Genomic DNA, 21,427 nt, shown 5'->3' with positions numbered 1-21,427 from the left:
GCCAGAAAAGCTTCAACCTGATGCCTTGGTTACAGGGGTCAATGACCACGCAGCGGTGCTCCTTTACTTCAATAGCTTGGGCTTCCAAAATCTTCGCTTTCGCCTCTTCACCTTTAAACGTTACCGCCCACACGTGATTCATTTGGTATGCCCCGAGGGCAACCACTTCCGGCAGCAGTGAAAGACGAGCGAGGGAGTCTCGAAAGTGCTCCACCCGGTACGGCCTGGCTTTTATGTCGCCATGCAAAAAAACAGTATGTAAAACACTCGAACCTGTAGGCAGATGCGGTAGAACCAGTTCATAATCCTTGGTAGGCCTTTCCGTGCTCCTGATACCACGGCCCAGCTGGGCCGCTGAATCCGCTCCTTGGGAGCCCATGATAATCACGTCCGTCACGCTCGGTGGCCGGAAGTGGAATCCACTACACCACAGAAACGGTTTTTTTTTTTTTAATACCTTTTTATTGAGACAAGCACGATACATTGTTAAAAGCACCCCGGCTGCTTCAGCCGGTCAAAAGTTAAAATGACTTGATTTGAACTAAATCGTCAAGCACACACATCCACGCTGGTGGGTCTTTCTGCACTCGGTACACATCACGTATATAACATACACTTTCCACAAAGTTTTCCTTTGTAGTTCGGACGTTTACATCTGCATTGCGCACCGCCATTCGCGTTTTCCATAAACTATGGAGGCCGAGGAGCATAATCATGTCGTAAGGGACACCTGTGTCATCTGTGTCTGTTGGTAAGTAGCGGATTCCAATCGGTGTTAAAGGTAGTTCCTTTTTTAGTGTACGTTGCAGGACATCCCAATGGAAGATCGCGTCCCAACATTCAATGAATACATGTTCAACGGTTTCTGGCTTTTTGCACAGCAAGCAGTACGTTGTCCATGGTACAAAAATGCCTTTGTCAGATAGCCATGTCTTAACCGGCAAGGTACCTGTGTGCAGTTTGAAAAAGAATGTTTTTGTACTTGCTTTAACTGGCATCCTTTTAATTCTTTTAAGAACATCTTGACCTAGGCCTCCAGAGTTTATTATACGGTACAGAGGCACTGGCATGATTAGATCTATAAGATCTTTGTACAGTCTTTTCCTCTTTACAGTGCTGAGATACTCTTGTGAAAACCGAACCTTCAGAAATTGCACCGAGTCAACAACTTCTTTCAAATAACCTCTAGCGCCACAAGTTGACAATCTCACAGTGGACACTATAAAATCAGGAAGAGCCCTGCTCAGACGCACCTGCATCATTGAGCGCAGGAAGGGGTCCTTCTGATCCCTCATAAACATAAAACGGGACACAACCTGGCGAACAAACAAATGCGCGAGACCCAGACCACCATCTTGAACTGTTCGAAACAAATTGGTTCTTCTGACCCTCTCCCAACTTGAGTTCCAAATAAACACAGCAAACACCCTATGCATTTTTTGCACATTTACACGCGACATAGACAGAAACTGCAAAACATACCACACTTTGGCAATTAAAAAAATGTTGCATACTGTTGCTCTCGCAAACATTGACAAGTCTCGTCCTTGCCATGCCCTTGCTTTCTCGCTCACTTTTGACGTTGTCTCGTTCCAGTAATCTGCGCTCTTTTTATAGTGCTCGAGAGGCACACCCAAGTAGCTCGACGGCATGTTAGTCCACTGCAGATTCGCGAACAACGGTGGTGTAATTCCCCAGCTTCCGTGCCAAAAGCCAACACTCTTTTCCCAATTGATCTCAGATCCAGTTTGCTGGCAAAACCGCTTGGCGACGTCAACACTTTCTTGTACACTGTCGCGGTCACTACAGAATACAGCAATGTCATCCGCATACGCAAGAATTTTAACATTAGATGACTGAAACCTGAAGCCATTTATTCGGTCGTTGTTAATAAGACTTAAACAGAAGGGCTCAAGGTAAAGTGCAAAAAGCAATGGTGAAAGCGGGCATCCCTGCCGTACAGAGGACCGCAGAGAGATGGGTTCACACAGGTTCTTATTGACAATTATTTGAACTCTACAGCTGCTGTAAACCATTTTAAGCCCGTCTTGTATTATGCTGCCCACATTTTTATGTTCCAAAACTGAGTACAAGACATCGTGCGCCACGCGATCAAACGCCTTCGACAGGTCTAGCTGAACCATTGCAACTCGGCCACCGAAGACATCACAGCACTCAAGGATACTTCGAGCGATGTGCACATTTGTGCAGATGGTACGCCCTTTCACTCCGCACGTTTGGTGCGGTCCAACTAGGTCCGTGATGACACTCTGTAAACGTTTGCCAAGAATCTTCATATAGATCTTATAGTCGACATTTGTGAGGGTTATCGGGCGATAAGCCCCCACAGACAGTTTTTTTTCTCGGTCACATGTTTTGGGGATAAGCACAATGTGGGCAGTAGAGAAGGAAGGTGGCATTTGTTTTACATTGTATGCTTCTGCAATCATATCGTATAGCAGCGGGCTGACTTCTTCTCTGAATCTTTTATAGAAAGCAGCCCCTAACCCATCAGGTCCTGGTGTTTTCCCATTTGGCAGGTCCTCAATAGCCTTCTCAACTTCCTCTAATCTAATAGGTTGTTCTAAGCGCGCACGTTTCTCTTCGTTTAATCGAGGCATGAGGTGCAAAAATTCGTCCCACAGACTGCCCTTTGCGCTTCTGTCATTCCCTATCAGTCCTTTGTAATGCTCAACAAACGCCTGCTCGATTTCTTCGCGGTCGGTCGTTATTCTGTTGCGGTAGCGGATGTGTTGAATTTCATTTTGTGCTGCATATCTTCTTTCATCACACAATGCACGCTTATTCGGCACTTCACCAGCCCACAACTTTTCGGCGCGCGCCCTTATCACAGCCGCTCGGTACTTATCTGCCTCCAGAGCTCCTAGCTGGCTTTTGACTTCTCGGATTTCTTTTATGTACAAACCGGGCACTACTGTTTCCATACTTGTCAAAAAGTCTAATTTGCACTCCAATTCTTTGACTCGTTTCTTTTCGCTTTGATGAAGGATAGTTGCTCGTTCTATCGCTTTCATCTTGACTGTGTTCTTAAAATTTTCCCACTTATCTGCGCAGCTTGCTGATTTGACGCAAGGCATTTTGGTTAAGTCTATAATTTGTTTAACGAAGGTTTCATCCTCCAGCATTTTAACATTAAATTTCCAAAGTTTCCAGTTGAAACGAGTCCTACTATGTTTCTTCCCAAAGCTTACAATAACAAGACTGTGATCGCTGAAAGAAACATGTTTCACTTCATGGTTGGAACACATTGTCACAAATCCTATGCTTGCGTATACTCTATCTAGTCTTGCATTGCTACCGCGTTGGAAGTGCGTAAAACATGGCTGCGAGCCTTGAAGCAACACCCAGCCCAGATCTTCCATGTCGTGTTCTTGAATTATTGCATCGAGATACTGCGCACTCTGATCACGCACAGGGGTGATCGGCACTCGATCCTCTGGCATGCAAACAGTTAAAATCACCCATCAAAACGACGCTTCTCTCGCAGTTCAAAAACACTTTGACCTTTTCAAAAAAACCAACACGTTCCTTGTAATTGTTAGGGGCATACACACAAATCACTCTCCAAGAGCATCCAGAAAGGGTGAAATCGACAACCAGTAACCGACCCTCTTCGGATGTGACAATGGTTTCATTCCCAATTCCAAGATTATTTCTCAAAAATAACGCGCAACCTCCGGACTTTCCAACCGCGTGACATACGCAGACATTGTATCGGGACCGAAAAATTTCAACCATGCGATCTGTGTGTTCCTCGCTCTCAATCTTAGTTTCTTGTAATGCGATTATATCCAATTTATTTTCTAAAAAGAGGCGGTTGACCTGACACTGGCGATTCCTCGCCGCCAGTCCACGCACGATCAGCGTGGCTACGCGTAGTGGCAGTTGAATCTTTTGTTCATTTTTAAAGGCACCCACTGCTCGCGTAGTGCTCACCTCTGAGTACCGTGGCGCTGAAGGGGGTTCCGCGTGTTGGAACTCCACAAAGCGCACCGCCTCGCAACGATCACACGCACTTTCACAGTCCATGGCCAAAGTTTGACGGTCCAGCTCACAGTTCCCTTCCATGGTATATCGTCTCCACCATGGCACGCTGATCCGGAAACCGACGGCAGCGCATTACAGCTGTAGAAGCGCTATTCAGGCGCCTCTACCGCAAGTCGTATGTCTGGTGGAATATTTGGTCTTGGCCTGTAGGGCGACCGTCGCGTCATTACCGCCGTGGTGGGCGGCTCCTCCGCGGGTGCTCCATCAGTTTGTCGGTCATCTTTCACAGTTTCGAGGTAAGCGCGTTTTGTGGCAGTGACAGCAGCCTCTTCCAATGAGACATCATTATGGGGGTGTTCGACGTGAGATTCGTCAAGTGAGCCAGCAGGGGCTCTGAGAGTAGGCGGCTGCTTTTCTTGGCTCGTCTTTTCCTCGGAGACGTGTTGCGGTACTGGAGGTGTCTCGGGCGGAGTTGTGCCGCTAGGCCCAACACTTGAAGGCTGCGTGCTCTTCTCGACGGTTGCTGCTTTGCCTCCAGCTGCCCTTGATGCTTCCTCGGCCTCCACCTCGTCCATAACGTGCTCAGTCATATCGATGTTCCTTCCAGGCCCGGTCTTGCTTGCGTACGTAGGTACACACTCGCTTTCGTCGTGACCAAACCGGCGACAGCGCGAGCACCGAGGTACCCGACAGTCGCGGCGAATGTGGCCTTTCCCTAGGCAGCGGAGGCAGAGCGGGGGCCTCCCAGCTACAACCAGAAGTGCAGGTTCACCGGCTATTCGCAGTTGGTGAGGTATATCTTCAACTGTCACTTTGGATTTGAGCTTCAGGCTTAGTACACGGGTCGTTGACCCTTTTTCTGTGACGCCGTGCACACGCCAGCGCTCCTTCGACAACTCGGTCACCTCGCCGTACGGAAGGAAGGCCGCACGCACTTCTTCATCAGTTACGTTGTGTAGGACCCAGTGCACTTTAACGCGAACCTCTTGCTTGTTGCGGTCAATCACGAGACACCGGTGCTCCTTCACCGTCATGCTAACGGCAGCAAGCACTTTCTTAACGGCTTCCGTGTTCTTAAACGTGACTGCCCACACATGATTCATTTGAAATGCTCCCAAGGCCACAAACCTCGGATAGCAATTCCAAACGGGCCAGGGCATCCCTGTAGTCATCGACCCTATACGGCCGCGCTCGAACATCGCCGTGCAAAAATACGGTATTAAAAACAATACGACCTGTTGGGAGGTGGGGCAGAAACTTCGTAGCCTGTGTCGTTATCTTCAGCAGTAAACCTGTTTCCGCGGCTCGGCTGAGCCGCTAACACAGCTCCGTAGGAGCACATGACAACACGTCCGTTCACAGTGGTGGCCGGAAGTGGAATCACGGAAACGGGGTATATGGGCCCAGATCTAAAATGCGTTCCCATGGTTACGTAGCAGGCGGTAAAAAAAAAAGACGCTCATGTCGCGCAGCAAATAAAAAAAATTTGCTTCCGCCCGGGATCGAACCGGGGACATTGCGCGTGTGAGGCGCACGTGATAACCACTACACCACGGAATCGGGGGATATGGGCCCAAAACTATTTTTTTTTCTTCTATATTGCCGTGAAACACAAAACAAAAATACACATGATAAAAAACGTCAACTACACTTGAGCTAACGCGTACGCGGCTAAAATCTTTTCAATTGCACTAACTCATCAAAGAGACAATGCCATTGTGGCGGATCCTGCTGCCTCCTGAAAGTTTCGCGTATATAAACAGAACTTTCAATAAAGTTTTCACGCGCAGATCGTGTATCTATATCTGCATGACGCACCTGCATTCGTGTTTTCCACAAACTATGGAGGCCAAGAAGCATAATTAAATCATAAGGTGCATCATCGTTCTGCACTGGTAGGAATCTTATACCGTAAGGAGTTAATGGAAGCTCCTTTTTAATTGTCCTTTGGAGGACGTCCCATAGAAAGACAGCATCCCAACACTGCAGGAAAACGTGTTCAATTATTTCCGGTTTTTTGCACAACAGGCAATTTGTTGTCCATGGGACGAAGATACCTTTTTCATTCAGCCAGGTTTTAACAGGGAGCGTATTAGAGTGAAGTTTGAAAAGGAACGTTTTAGCAGATGGCCTCACGGGCATCTTCTTAACTCTTTTCAAAACGTCCTGCCCTGGGCCTCCACAGTGTAATGCCCGGTAAAAAGGCACCGGCAGCATCACGTCAATGAGATCTTTATACAGTTTTTTCCTATGAACATTATAAAGGTAATCAAAAGAAAACCGCACTTCAAGCAACTTGCACGAAAAAAAAAAACCTCGCGCAGGTAGCCAGTCACAGTACCAGGCATGTTTTCACATGACACAATCCATTCAGGAAGCAGCCTCTGTAATCGCACTTGCATCACAGTTCTTAGAAATGTATCTTTTTGATCACGGAGGAATATAAATCGCGAAACCACCTGATGCAAGAACAGATGTGCAAGGCCAAGCCCGCCCCTTTTAACAGAAATAAACAAATTCGTCCGGGCGGTTTTTTTCCATGTGGATGCCCAAATAAAAACAGCAAAAACGCGGTGCACTTTCTGAATTGAGGTTCGTGAGACACACAACACATTCATGAGGTACCACAGCCTCGAAATAAGAAATACATAGCAAATAGAAGCGCGCGAAAACATTGAGAGTTGCCTTCCTTGCCAGGCATCCGCTTTTTCTTTCGCTCTGGATGTTTCTTCCATCCAGTGCACGTTGGGATCTCGATAACAATCTAAAGGCACGCCTAGATATCGCGTTGGGAGAGCAGACCATCGCAGCTTACAGAAGAAATCAGGTGTCACGTCCCAATCACCGTGCCAAAACCCAGAGCTTTTCTCCCAATTGATCTTACATCCGGTTTGATCACAAAATGTTTGGACGACACCCGTGACTTCACAGATGCTCTTTCTAGTTGCACAAAACACTGCTATGTCATCAGCATATGCTAGCATTTTCACATGTGCTGATCGCAGCTTGAACCCTAAAATGCGATCGCTATCAATGATAGCCAAGCAAAGTGGCTCTAAATACAGTGCAAAAAGCAGGGGTGAAAGCGGGCAGCCCTGCCTTACCGATGAACGTACTGCGATGCTGTCAGTCAGTTCACCATTCACTATAATACGGGTCGTGCAGTTCGCATACGCCATTTTAACACCCTCCACTATGACGTCACCAAGGTTAGAATGCTCCAAAATGAAAAACAGAATTTCGTGAGAAACACGGTCAAAGGCTTTCGCCAAATCTAACTGCATCATGGCTATCTGACCACCGAGTGCATCAACACATTCTAGTACGGTTCTTGCGACATGTATATTCGTGACAATGGATCGACCCTTGATGCCGCACGTTTGATGAGACCCAACCAATTTCTTTATTATGCTTTGCAGTCGTTTTGCTAAAACCTTCATGTACACCTTGTAGTCAACATTGGTGAGGCTAATCGGTCGATAGGACCCCACCAACAGTCGTTTCTCCGGATCATCTGTCTTGGGTATTAGAACAATGTGCGATGTAGAGAAAGACAATGGGACAGTATTACGTTCATAAGCTTCAGTGATTACACAGAGCATAAACTGAGCCGCATACTGCTGAAAAGTTTTAAAGAAGGCAGCGCTTAGACCATCCGGCCCAGGGGCCTTCCCAGTTGTCAGGTCATCTATTGCAGATACTATCTCCTGCAACGTTATCGGTGTTTCTAGGCGCGCTTTACTTTCGTCGTCCAGTGCAGGCATCAGTCTTAGAAAATCTGTTCGAAAGCCGCCTACAGTCTCAAGCTTAGCGCTAAGCAGTTCTTTGAAGTGCTCTGCTACCGCACGCTGAATATCTTTAGCATCTTCTGTGATATGGCCGGCATACCTTATACTCCTTATTTCTTTCTGGCAGGCGTATCTTTTCTCGTCTGCTAGCGCTCGTTTTGTCGGCACTTCTCCTGCCCAAAGTTTTTCAGCCCTTGCACGTATGACAGCCGCTGTGTATCTTTCGCGGTCGATTGTTTCCAACTCACTTTTTATCTCTCGTATTTTACTGGCGAAATGCCCTGGCACAGAACTTTCCATGCTCAAACAAAACTGGAGTTGTTCATTCAGTTCATTTTCTTTCTCTTTATGCCGCACCTTACTGCTCTTTTCTATGGATTTGAATTTGACCCACTCTTTGAAGCTGTCCCATTCCTCTACAAAACTTACTGGTCGCATAGCAAGACGATTTTCAAACTCGGTCTTAACTTCCGTAAGGAAGTCTTCATTGGCAAGAAGTTTGGCATTCAGTTTCCATAGGTACCAGTTAAAGCGCGATTTCTTTCCTTTGCGTCCAAACACTGCACTCACGAGACAATGATCGCTGAAAGACACAGGATTGACCTCATATGCAGTACATAGGGAAACAAGATCTACCGAGGCATAGACCCTGTCCAATCTAGCATGGCTATCTCGCTGAAAGTGCGTGAACTCTGGCTGGTTTCCAGTGGAGAACAAACTACCAACATCCTCAAGGCAATACTCATGCACAAGTGCATTCAACAGCTCGGAGCTTCTGTCTCTTCGAGGTTTACACTTCGCCGCTCGGTCCACAGCTGCGCACACACAGTTGTAGTCACCAAGTACAAGAAAGATTTTGTCGACCTTCAACCACACCTCAATAGACTAAAAAAAACAATTCACGCTCACATCCTGAATTGGGAGCATACACACACACAATGCGCCAGCATAAATTAGAGTAGGTAAAATCGGTAACCAAAAGCCGACCGCTTGGACAGGCAAAAACGGACTCTACGCTTACTCCCAGCGTGTTACGTATAAATAAAAGGCATCCACCCGATACACCAACAGAATGGCATACAAACACATAAAAGTTTGTTTGAAAAGAAGCCACCATACGGTCAGTACTTTCTTGGCTCTCAATCTTTGACTCTTGCACAGCTGCTATATCTATATCATTATCTAAAAGGAGGCGACTGAGCTGGCATTGTCGCCTTCTCGCTCCCAGCCCTCTGACATTCAAAGTGGCTACGTGTAACGCCGAATTAAGCTTGAGAGTCATGTGTTAGAAAGGGCCGCCCGTACCCGCATGGTGCCTACCTTCTTGGTTGCGTGGCCTCTGCTTCTGAAGAAGAGCGGCATATGTGTGCACGTATTGTCCTCCCTGCAGAACGTCGGGCTGCATTCAAACGAAGTCCAAGCACCGTTTTTCATTTTTTTTTTTTCACACACGCCCCGCTTGGTTGAAGAATGTCCTGACGCTGGTCGGCAGGCAGCCGACCCACAAATCGTTCAGGACACCACAAAACCTACGGAGGCGGTTTCCCCGCCTGCCGCGTGTCGGCAGAGAAGTTGGGCTTCGGTCTCAAAGTCGATCTTCGGATGCCCGCAGTTTTCGGCGGCGGCTCACCACAAACGCCGCCTGGCAGCTGAGTCTCCTCGAAGCTTTCCTCGTGTGGACGTTTTGAGGCAATTAAGGCCGCTGTCTCCGGTCCAACATCCATGGCATCAGTGCAAGGAGGCTCAGTACTCGGATGCTCCTCACCGTCAGAAAACTTGATTACGTCTTCTGCCGCTTCCTTTGACGCGCTTTCGTGGTCCTGTTGGTCCTGCGATGCAACGTGCGAGACGTGCCGAGTTTCATTCTTTTCACTTGAGACCGTCACCTTATGCTTAGTTAAAACCGTCATGGAAGGCGCGTCCTGTTTCGTTGACTGTCCTCTAATGTCGGCCGCCTCCTCCGCATCCACCTCATCCATTATCAACTCGGACTTGTCCTCGCTGGTCCCAGGTCCGGCAATGCTTGCGTAGGTACGTGCACACTGGCTGTCTTCATGACCGAACCGTCGACAGGTTCCGCAGCGAGGAACCCGGCACTCCTTGCGGATGTGACCCGTGCTCCGACAGCGTAGGCACAAGGGAGGTCTGCCTGGCACAACAACGAGCGCCAGCTCACCGCTAACGTTCAACTGATGTGGCAGGTCATCCAGCTTCACGCAAGCTTTCAACTTAAGCGTGACAAGTCTAGTAGTTGAGCCTTTTTCTACCATACCTTTCACACGCCAGCGCTCCCTTGTAACTTCCAACACCTTTCCATACGGCGTAAAGGCAGCACGCACATCCTCGTCTGGCACGTTGTGTAAAAGCCAGTGAAGTTTCAGTCGCACGTCCTGGTTGGCCGGGTCAATTACCAAGCAGCGACCGTTTTTCATACACAACTCACCGACACTAACAAGCTTGGCCACCGCTTCAGGATCCTTGAGAGTGACAGCCCAGACGTGGCTCATCCGATACGCCCCCATCGCAACAACATCGGGGATCAGCGAATGCTGTGCCAACGCGTCGCGGAAATCTTCCACCCGGTAAGGGCGGGCCCTGATATCGGCGTGCAAAAAAACCGTATTCAAAACAAACCGACCTGTTGGCAGTGCAGGCAAAACAACCTGATAAGTACCATCCTGTTCAGCAGTCCTGTTACCGCGGCCTGACATGGCCGCTGAAGCCGCTCCTGAGCAGCCCTGCATCCTGCGCCCGTTCGCTATCGTGGCCGGAAGCAGAATCGATAACCACTACACCACGGAAACGGGGGATATGGGCCCAGATCTAAAATGCGTTCCCATGGTTATGCAGCAGGAGGTAAAAAAAAAAAAAAACACGCTCATGTCGCGCAGCAAATAAAAAAAATTTGTTTCCGCCCGGGATCGAACCGGGGACCTTGCGCGTGTGAGGCGCACGTGATAAGCACTACACCACGGAAACGGGGGATATGAGCCCAGATCTAAAATGCGTTCCCATGGTTATGCAGCAGGCGGTAAAAAAAAATCACTCTCATGTCGCGACGCAAATAAAAAAAATTTGTTTCCGCCCGGGATCGAACCGGGGACCTTGCGCGTGTGAGGCGCACGTGATAACCACTACACCACGGAAGCGGGGGATATGGGCCCAGATCTAAAATGCGTTCCCATGGTTATGCAGCAGGCGGTAAAAAAAGACACGTTCATGTCGCGCAGCAAATAAAAAAATTTGTTTCCGCCCGGGATCGAACCGGGGACCTTGCGCGTGTGAGGCGCACGTGATAACCACTACACCACGGAAACGGGGGATATGGGCCCAGATCTAAACTGCGTTCCCATGGTTATGCAGCAGGCGGTAAAAAACACGCTCATGTCGCGCAGCAAATAAAAAGAATTTGTTTCCGCCCGGGACCGAACCGGGGACCTTGCGCGTGTGAGGCGCACGTGATAAGCACTACACCACGGAAACGGGGGATATGGACCCAGATCTAAAATGCGTTCCCATGGTTATGCAGCAGGCGGTAAAAAAAAATCACGCTCATGTCGCGACGCAAATAAAAAAAATTTGTTTCCGCCCGGGATCGAACCGGGGACCTTGCGCGTGTGAGGCGCACGTGATAACCACTACACCACGGAAACGGGGGATATGGGCCCAGATCTAAAATGCGTTCCCATGGTTATGCAGCAGGCGGTAAAAAAAAAAAAACACGCTCATGTCGCGCAGCAAATAAAAAAAATTTGTTTCCGCCCGGGATCGAACCGGGGACCTTGCGCGTGTGAGGCGCACGTGATAACCACTACACCACGGAAACGGGGGATATGGGCCCAGATCTAAAATGCGTTCCCATGGTTATGCAGCAGGCGGTAAAAAAAAAAAACACGCTCATGTCGCGCAGCAAATAAAAAAAATTTGTTTCCGCCCGGGATCGAACCGGGGACCTTGCGCGTGTGAGGCGCACGTGACAACCACTACACCACGGAAACGGGGGATATGGGCCCAGATCTAAAATGCGTTCCCATGGTTATGCAGCAGGCGGTAAAAAAAAACACGTTCATGTCGCGCAGCAAATAAAAAAATTTGTTTCCGCCCGGGATCGAACCGGGGACCTTGCGCGTGTGAGGCGCACGTGATAACCACTACACCACGGAAACGGGGGATATGGGCCCAGATCTAAACTGCGTTCCCATGGTTATGCAGCAGGCGGTAAAAAACACGCTCATGTCGCGCAGCAAATAAAAAAAATTTGTTTCCGCCCGGGACCGAACCGGGGACCTTGCGCGTGTGAGGCGCACGTGATAAGCACTACACCACGGAAACGGGGGATATGGACCCAGGTCTAAAATGCGTTCCCATGGTTATGCAGCAGGAGGTAAAAAAAAAACACGCTCATGTCGCGCAGCAAATAAAAAAAATTTGTTTCCGCCCGGGATCGAACCGGGGACCTTGCGCGTGTGAGGCGCACGTGATAACCACTTTTTTTTTTTCTTTATTGCCGTGAAACACAAAACAAAAATACACATGATAAAACACTTCAACTACACTCGAGCTAACGCGTACGTGGCTAAAATCTTTTCAAGTGCACCAACTCATCAAACAGACAATGCCATTGTGGTGGATCCTGCTGCCTCCTGAAAGTTTCGCATACATAAACAGCACTTTCAATAAAGTTTTCACGCGCAGATCGTGTATCTATAGCTGCATGACGTACCTGCATTCGTGTTTTCCACAAACTATGGAGGCCAAGAAGCATAATTAAATCATAAGGTGCATCATCGTTCTGCACTGGTAAGAATCTTATACCGTAAGGAGTTAATGGAAGCTCCTTTTTAATTGTCCTTTGGAGGACGTCCCATAGAAAGACAGCATCCCAACACTGTAGGAAAACGTGTTCAATTGTTTCCGGTTTTTTGCACAACAGGCAATTTGTTGTCCATGGGACGAAGATACCTTTTTCATTCAGCCAGGTTTTAACAGGGAGCGTATTAGAGTGAAGTTTGAAAAGGAACGTTTTAGCAGATGGCCTCACGGGCATCTTCTTAACTCTTTTCAAAACGTCCTGCCCTGGGCCTCCACAGTGTAATGCCCGGTAAAAAGGCACCGGCAGCATCACGTCAATGAGATCTTTATACAGTTTTTTCCTATGAACATTATAAAGGTAATCAAAAGAAAACCGCACTTCAAGCAACTTGCACGAAAAAAAAAAAAACCTCGCGCAGGTAGCCAGTCACAGTACCAGGCATGCGTTCACATGACACTATCCATTCAGGGAGCAGCCGCTGTAATCGCACTTGCATCAGAGTTCTTAGAAAGGTATCTTTTTGATCACGGAGGAATATAAATCTCGAAACCACCTGACGCAAGAACAGATGTGCAAGGCCAAGCCCGCCCCTTTTAACAGAAATAAACAAATTCGTCCGGGCGGTTTTTTCCCATGTGGATGCCCAAATAAAAACAGCAAAAACGCGGTGCATTTTCTGAATTGAGGTTCGTGAGACACAACACATTCATGAGGTACCACAGCCTCGAAATAAGAAATACATTGCAAATAGAAGCGCGCGAAAACATTGAGAGTTGCCTTCCTTGCCAGGCATCCGCTTTTTCTTTCGCTCTGGATGTTTCTTCCATCCAGTGCACGTTGGGATCTTGATAATATTCTAAAGGCACGCCTAGATATCGTGTTGGGAGAGCAGACCATCGCAGCTTACAGAAGAAATCAGGTGTCACGTCCCAATCACCGTGCCAAAACCCAGAGCTTTTCTCCCAATTGATCTTACATCCGGTTTGATCACAAAATGTTTGGACGACACCCGTGGCTTCACAGGTGCTCTTTCTAGTTGCACAAAACACTGCTATGTCATCAGCATATGCTAGCATTTTCACGTGTGCTGATTGCAGCTTGAACCCTAAAATGCGATCGCTATCAATGATAGCCAAGCAAAGTTTCTCTAAATACAGTGCAAACAGCAGGGGTGAGAGCGGGCAGCCCTGCCTTACCGATGAACGTACTGCGATGCTGTCAGTCAGTTCACCATTCACTATAATACGGGTCGTGCGGTTCGCATACGCCATTTTAACACCCTCCACTATGACGTCACCAAGGTTAGAATGCTCCAAAATGGAAAACAGAATTTCGTGAGAAACACGGTCAAAGGCTTTCGCCAAATCTAACTGCATCATGGCTATCTGACCACCGAGTGCATCAACACATTCTAGTACGGTTCTTGCGACATGTATATTCGTGGCAATGGATCGACCCTTGATGCCGCACGTTTGATGAGACCCAACCAGTTTTTTTTATTACGCTTTGCAGTCTTTTTGCTAAAACCTTCATATATACCTTGTAGTCAACATTGGTGAGGCTAATCGGTCGATATGACCCCACCAACAGTCGTTTCTCTGGATCATTTGTCTTGGGTATTAGCACAATGTGCGATGTAGCGAAAGACAATGGAACAGTATTACGTTCATAAGCTTCAGTGATTACATCGAGCATAAACTGAGCTGCATACTGCTGAAAGGTTTTAAAGAAGGCAGCGCTTAGACCATCCGGCCCAGGTGCTTTCCCAGGCGTCAGGTCATCTATTGCAGATTCTACCTCCTGCAACGTTATCGGTGTCTCTAGGCGCGCTTTACTTTCGTCATCCAGTGCAGGCATCATTCTTAGAAAATTTGTTTGAAAGCCGCCTACAGTCTCAAGCTTAGCGCTAAGCAGTTCTTCGAAGTGCTCTGCTACCGCACGCTGAATATCTTTAGCATCTTCAGTGATATGGCCGGCATACCTTATACTCCTTATTTCTTTCTGGCAGGCGTATCTTTTTTCGTCTGCTAGGGCTCGTTTTGTCGGCACTTCTCCAGCCCAAAGTTTCTCAGCCCTTGCACGTATGACAGCCGCTGTGTATCTTTCGCTGTCGATTGTTTCCAGCTCCCTTTTAATCTCTCGTATTTTACTGGCGAAATGCCCTGGTACAGTACTTTCCATGCTCAAAAAAAAAACTGTAGTTGCTCATTCAGTTCTTTCTTTTTCTTTCTCTTTATGCCGCACCTTACTGCTCTTTTCTATGGATTTCAATTTCACCCACTCTTTGAAGCTGTCCCATTCCGCTGCAAAACTTACTGGTCGCTTAGCCAGACGATCTTCAAACTCGGTCTTAACTTCCGTAAGGAACTCTTCATCGGCGAGAAGTTTGGCATTCAGTTTCCATAGGTACCAGTTAAAGCGCGATTTCTTTCCTGCCCTACCGAACACTGCACTCACGAGACAATGATCGCTGAAAGACACAGGTTTGACCTCATATGCAGTACATAGGGAAACAAGATCAACTGAGGCATACATCCTGTCCAATCTAGCATGGCTATCTCGCTGAAAGTGCGTGAACTCTGGTTGGTTTCCAGTGGAGAACACACTACCAACATCCTAGAGGCCGTATTCATGCACAAGTGCATTCAACAGCTTGGAGCTTCTGTCTCTTCGAGGTTTACACTTCGCCGCTCGGTCCACAGCTGCGCACACACAGTTGTAATCGCCAAGTACAAGCAAGATTTTGTCGACCTTCAACCACAATATTATAGACTCAAAAAACAATTCACGTTCGGATTCTGAATTGGGAGCATACACACACACAACACGCCAGCATAAATTACAGTAGGTAAAATCAGTAACCAAAAGCCGACCACTTGGACAGGCAAAAACGAACTCTACACTTACTCCCAGCGTGTTACGTATAAATAAAAGGCATCCACCCGATACACCAACAGAATGGCATACACACACATAAAAGTTTGTTTGAAAAGAAGCCACCATACGGTCAGTGCTTTCTTGGCTCTCAATCTTTGACTCTTGCACAGCTGCTACATCTATATCCTTATCTAAAAGGAGGCGACTGAGCTGGCATTGTCGCCTTCTCGCTCCCAGCCCTCTGACATTCAAAGTAGCTACGTGTTACGGCGAATTAAGCTTAAGAGTCATGTATTAGAAAGAGACGCCCGTACCCGCATGGTGCCTACCTTCATGGTTGCGTGGCCTCCGCTTCTGAAGAACAGCGGCGTATGTGTGCATGTAATGTCCTCCCAGCAGAACGTCGGGCTGCATTCAAACGAAGTCCAAGCACCGTCTTTCATTTTTTTTTTTTTTTCACACACGCCCCTCTTGGTCGCAGAATGTTCCTGACGCTGGTCGGTAGGCAGCCGACCCACAAATCGTTCAGGACACCTCAAAAACTACGGAGGCGGTTTCCCCGCCTGCCGCGTGTCGGCCGAGAAGTTCGGCTTCGGTCTCAAAGTTGCTCTTCGGATGCCCGCAGTTTTCGGCGGCGGCTCACCACAAACACCGCCTGGCAGCTGAGTCTCCTCGACGCTTTCCTCGTGCGGACGTTTCGCGGCAATTAAGGCTGCTGTCTCCGGCCCAACCTCCATGGCATCATTACAGGAAGGCTCAGTACTGAGATGGTCCTCAGCGTTAGAAAATTTGATTGTCTTCTGACGGTTCCTTTGATGCGCTTTCATGGTCCTGGGATGGAACGTTCAAGACATGCCGAGTTTCATTCTTTTCATTTGAGACCGTCACCTTATTATTTGTTAAAACAGTCATGGAAGGCGCGTCCTGTTTCGTTGACTGACCTCTAATGTCAGCAGCCTCCTCCGCATACGCCTCGTCCATAATTAACTCGGACGAGTCTTCGCTGGTCCCAGGTCCGGCAATGCTAGCGTAGGTACTTACGAGCACACTGGCTGTCTTCATGCCCGAACCGTCGACAGGTTCCGCAGCGAGGAACCCGGCACTCTTTGCGGATGTGACCCGTACTCCGGCAGCGTAGGCACAGGGGGTATGGTGGCTAGAAGGGTGTCTGCCTGGCACAATGACGAGCGCCAGCTCGCCGCTAACATTCAACTGATGCGGCAGGTCGTCGAGCTTCATGCCAGCTTTCAGCTTCAGCGTGACGAGTCTAGTTGTAGAGCCCTTTTCTAGCATACCTTTAACACGCCAGCGCTCCCGGGAAACTTCCGACACCTTTCCGTACGGCGCAAATGCAGCACGAACATCTTCGTCTGGCACGTTGTGTAGTAGCCAGTGAAGTTTGAGTCGCACGTCCTGGTTGGCCGGGTCAATTACCAAGCAGCAACCGTTTTTCACACACAACTCACCTACACTAACAAGCTTGGTCACCGCTTCAGGATCCTTGAGGGTTACAGCCCAGACGTGGCTCATCCGATACGCCCCCATCGCAACAACATCGGGGATCAGCGAATGATGTGCCAACGCGTCGCGGAAATCTTCCACCCGGTAAGGGCGGGCCCTGATATCGGCGTGCAAAAAAACCGTTCCGGCGTGCAAAAACCGGCGTGCAAAAAATCCTGTTCAGCAGTCCTGTTACGGCGGCCTGACATGGCCGCTGAAGCCGCTCCTGAGGAGCCCTGCATCCTGCGTCCGTTCACTGGCGTGGCCGGAAGCAGAATCCATAACCACTACACCACGGAAACAGGGGATATGGGCTCAAATCTAAAATGCGTTCCCAAGGTTGCGCACCAGGCGGTAAAAAAAAAAAAAGAAACAAGATGCCCATGTTGCGCAGGAAGTAAAAACAAATTGTTTCCGCTCGGGATCGAGCCAGGGACATTGTGTTTGTTAGGCGCACGTGATAACCACTAGACAACGGAAGATTTTTTTTTTTCTTTATTACCAGTTTTTTTTTAAGCACACAGCATACACTCTGAATACACAACAACAAAGCAAAACAAAAGGAATGCTAAAAGCACTAGGCACGTTCTGCCTAAAGCGCTAGATTTAAAAGGGCTTTACTGAAGCCAGCTGGTCCAGTACAGGTAGCCACTCCGGAGAATTATCTTGTGCACTCAGAATTTCTCTCAAGTACACCACGCTCTCGATGAAGTAGTGTCGAGCGGGGTGTACAACGGTTCGCTCACGCCTGACATCCATACGCGTTTTCCATACGCTATGCATACATAATAGCATCAGTATGTCATTCGGCACTCCTTCAAGGTCGCTAGAAGAGTTTTTTTTTTTTTTTTTGCCCCCTCAATTTTAGAGCCGAAAAGAAAAGCATAAACAGACATTCTAAAAACAAGCACCACACAAGAATTCTGGCAAGACATTCGCACATATTCCCCACTAACAATTCTTGATCTAAACGCGTATGTGGCCTGCGCTACAACAGGAAATGCGATATGGCACTGGGCGGAGTAACTGTGCACGCAGCGGCAGACGAAGGAATACCATCGGTTTCCTCTCTCAAGAACTGGCAGGGAATAAACAATTTATTATTATTATTATTATTATTATTATTATTATTATTATTATTATTATTATTATTATTATTATTATTATTATTATTATTATTATTATTATTATTATTATTATTATTATTATTATTATTATTATTATTTATAGACAGGCGGATCGCACTTGCGAACAGCCGCGGCTAAGCTTTTCGGCTGGAGCGGTGCGGGCTACCGAGCGTTGCATCATCGTACAGAACCAGCGTTCCGTTAAACGATTCAGTTCATCGGCGTTCTGTAATCAATCAATCAATCAATCAATCAATCAATCTTTATTTAATGTGCGCAGGAACAAACATGTGGTCTTCGTGCTGCAGCACAAAAAAAAATAAAGAAAACGCACACACAAGTTTTACAGACACAGACACAAAAGAAGAAATAATAACACATGAAATGAAACAGATGAAAAGTGTCACGGAAATAAAGAAAACAATGAGTAGCATGTCTTATATACACAGTCAGAGAATTGTAGAGCACATCACGAAAAAAAAAAAACAACAATAGATAGAGAAAAAAAAACAAATAACTGACATTGATTATAGTAATAGAAATATACATAAAATAAAAAACCATTCCAGGCTCAACTAGTGCGTTGTGCTTAAAACACAGGCTAGAAATACAGGGAAGTACAATAAAGAAATTGAATTGAACACGGGACAGTAAGATTCGAATATAAAGTTTAAAGTTGAAATATAAGTAAGAAACGGATAAAAAGAGTACAAGATATTTTAAACAGCACTGAACAGGAGAACAAGCAAAACGTGAAGTAAATTAATAATAATAATAATAATAATAATAATAATAATAATAATAATAATAATAATAATAATAATAATAATAATAATTGGTTCACAGGTAGGAGCAGTATCTGGGAGGAGGAGGAGGAGGAGGAGGAGGATGAGGAGGAGGAGGAGGAGGAGGAGGAGGGGGAGGAGGAGGGGGAGGAGGAGGAGGAGGAGGAGGAGGAGGAGGAGGAGGAGGAGGAGGAGGAGGAGGAGGAGGAGGAGGAGGAGGAGGAGGAGGAGGAGGAGGACTAACTTTATTTGATGTCTGCCAGGGTTTAACGCGACCGGGCCTAGGTCTCCCACGTGGGGACGTCGAGATCTTGTCTCTTCACCGCCATGAGGGCCTGCTGGACGGCCGAGAGTTTGTCGTTGAGGCTGGAGCTACAACGGGAGGGTTGCGGGATTAAAGCCTTTCAATTGTGCTTTGCACTCCCAGAGTATGTGGTTAGGTTTTGCTATGGTTGTTTTGCAGACCTTGCATATGTTGGTGTCGTATATTTCGGGGTAAATCCTATTGTACTGCAGCGGGTTCGGGTATGTATTTGTTTGTAATTGCCTCCACGCGACTGCCTGAGCTCTGCATATAGTTTGCTGCTAGGCGGAGGGAAGGTCCGGCGGGCCAGGTTTTGGTCAAGTCATCAAAGCTCGTCATCCTCTCTCTCCCCCCTTCTTCGCCTTGACTCTCTCCGGCACGGTAAGCGAGACCTCGTGCTACGGAGTGAGCGACTTCGTTGAGGTTGGTGATATGCGGAGAGACGTTTCCCATATGTGCCGGGAACCAAACTAGCTCGACCTTGTTGTCCGGTGAGAGTTTCAAGTCCTTGATTATTAGGGAGGCTTTCACGGATATTCTCCCCTGGGCGTAATTCTTTATTGCCGTGCGCGAGTCGCTGACAACGATCCCGCAATCGGGATCAGTTATGGCAAGTGCTATGGCTAATTCTTCGGCCACTTCAGTGTGTCGGGACATTATGCTGGAGGAGTGGACAAGCGTTCCGGCAGTGTCGACAACCGCAACATCGTATCATCAATCGTATCGTGAACTAGAATACTCATATATAGTCGATCGTCTTGATACTCAGCAGCATCCACGAAGCGCGCTTCCCTCGCTTTTCCGTAGTTCCGCAGCAAGGCCGCGGCTCTGGCCTGTCTTCTGCCTTGATTATACGTCGGGTGTGCGCTTCTCGGAACTTGCGCGACTCGGATGCCATCCCTGACGTTCCGTGGGATTACTTCTTTGTCCCCGTGTTGACGGCGGTAGTCAATGCCAAGCCGCTCGAATATGTGTCGTCCAGTTACGGTGGTCGTCAGTCTTTCTAGCTACGATATGTGCTGCGCTTCTGCGAGTTCGTCCAAAGTGTTATGAATTTTTAATTGTAGCAGGAGCTCGGTGCTAGTCGAATCTGGCAGTCCAAGCGCCGTCCTGTATACCCTGCATACAATTACATCTAATTTATACTTCTCCGCCTTGTACCAATTGTGAAAGGCAGCCACGTAGGTAATTATGTACGTGGCATATGACAAAGGAGTGCACGAGTCGTATCTGGCTCTCCTCCCTCATGATTGGTGACTCTCTTTAGTAATCTCATTGCATTGGAGTCTTGTGTATAAGTTTACTGACCATCTCGCCATTTACGCCGTTGGATTCTTTGATCATACCTAGAACTTTTATTTTTTTCACGATGGGGATGGTTCCGTCGTCACTCGTGTTTGACCTGATTTCTTCATATTCTGTCTTCTTTTATCCGCTGGGTGGTCGTCCCTTCTGCGTGGGGTGGTACAGCAGGAGCTCGGACACTCTTGGGCGAGCAGCAGAGCCCCGTATTACTCAGGTATATTTCTACGACATCTATCGCTTCCTGTAGCGAAGATTCGAGCTGACTGCCGCTGCCACGGTTGACCCAGATCGTGATATCGTCGGCGTAGATTGTGTGATATACGCTTTCTATTTTTTCGAGCTTCTGCGCAAGGCCAACCATTACCAGGTTCAATAGCATGGGCGAAATGACTGCTCCTTGCGGGGTGTCGGTGCTTCTAAGCGTTTGCTCCTCAAACCTGATGTCTCCTGGTACGAGGAGCGCCCTTCTGTCGGTGAGAAAGTCTTTTACGTAATTATAGATTCTTTCGCCGAGGTTCATGCGCGAGATTTGGGCCAGGATTACCGATTGTGCGACCCTGTCGAATGCGTTTTCGAGGTCGAGTCCGAGTATGGCTTTGGTGGAACGGGTCTTGTCGTCCAGGATCTGATGTTTGAGCTGGAGCATAACGTCTTGCGTCGAGAGGCGAGGCCAAAACCCGATGATGGTGTGTGGGTAGGCACCTGACAGTTCGAGATAGGTGTTTACTCGGTTGAGGAATGCATGCTCCATTATTTTGCCCACGCCCACGCATCCTAAGCGAAGGGAAACCAGGACACCCTGTTCTTCCCCACTGGGATTTACGCCCCTCATTTTGACCGCACAGAAAAAGGAGTGAGCGGTCTGAACAGAGCGTGCAGGGTAATCCTTTTCAAACGGTCGTGTCCAACGCTTTACTTTT

At 47.8% G+C, this 21,427-nt stretch overlaps 1 protein-coding gene, 10 non-coding genes and 1 pseudogene across 11 annotated transcripts in view; 1 reads left to right on the top strand and 11 right to left on the bottom strand.

Moving 5' to 3' along the window:
• Positions 1–21,427, top strand: part of LOC146190400 (acid-sensing ion channel 2-like) — a 130,740-nt gene that overhangs the window by 90,895 nt on the left and 18,418 nt on the right. The gene's annotated exons all lie outside the window — the stretch shown is intronic.
• Positions 5,496–5,568, bottom strand: TRNAV-CAC (transfer RNA valine (anticodon CAC)). The gene has a single exon. It is a non-coding gene; the product is annotated as a tRNA-Val (tRNA).
• TRNAV-CAC (transfer RNA valine (anticodon CAC)) lies at positions 10,703–10,775 on the bottom strand. Its single transcript has one exon. It is a non-coding gene; the product is annotated as a tRNA-Val (tRNA).
• Positions 10,873–10,945, bottom strand: TRNAV-CAC (transfer RNA valine (anticodon CAC)). Its single transcript has one exon. It is a non-coding gene; the product is annotated as a tRNA-Val (tRNA).
• On the bottom strand, positions 11,041–11,113 carry TRNAV-CAC (transfer RNA valine (anticodon CAC)). The gene has a single exon. It is a non-coding gene; the product is annotated as a tRNA-Val (tRNA).
• TRNAV-CAC (transfer RNA valine (anticodon CAC)) lies at positions 11,207–11,279 on the bottom strand. Its single transcript has one exon. It is a non-coding gene; the product is annotated as a tRNA-Val (tRNA).
• On the bottom strand, positions 11,377–11,449 carry TRNAV-CAC (transfer RNA valine (anticodon CAC)). The gene has a single exon. It is a non-coding gene; the product is annotated as a tRNA-Val (tRNA).
• Positions 11,550–11,622, bottom strand: TRNAV-CAC (transfer RNA valine (anticodon CAC)). The gene has a single exon. It is a non-coding gene; the product is annotated as a tRNA-Val (tRNA).
• Positions 11,722–11,794, bottom strand: TRNAV-CAC (transfer RNA valine (anticodon CAC)). The gene has a single exon. It is a non-coding gene; the product is annotated as a tRNA-Val (tRNA).
• Positions 11,890–11,962, bottom strand: TRNAV-CAC (transfer RNA valine (anticodon CAC)). The gene has a single exon. It is a non-coding gene; the product is annotated as a tRNA-Val (tRNA).
• On the bottom strand, positions 12,056–12,128 carry TRNAV-CAC (transfer RNA valine (anticodon CAC)). The gene has a single exon. It is a non-coding gene; the product is annotated as a tRNA-Val (tRNA).
• Positions 19,180–21,339, bottom strand: LOC146190401 (uncharacterized; annotated as a pseudogene).

This window comes from Amblyomma maculatum, chromosome 4 (assembly GCF_055883805.1).
Source record: "Amblyomma maculatum isolate TAMU_Amacu chromosome 4, ASM5588380v1, whole genome shotgun sequence".
Lineage (NCBI taxonomy): Eukaryota > Metazoa > Arthropoda > Arachnida > Ixodida > Ixodidae > Amblyomma > Amblyomma maculatum.
The sequence above is the reverse complement of the archived record's forward strand: the minus strand, read 5'-3'. Positions and strand labels throughout refer to the sequence as shown.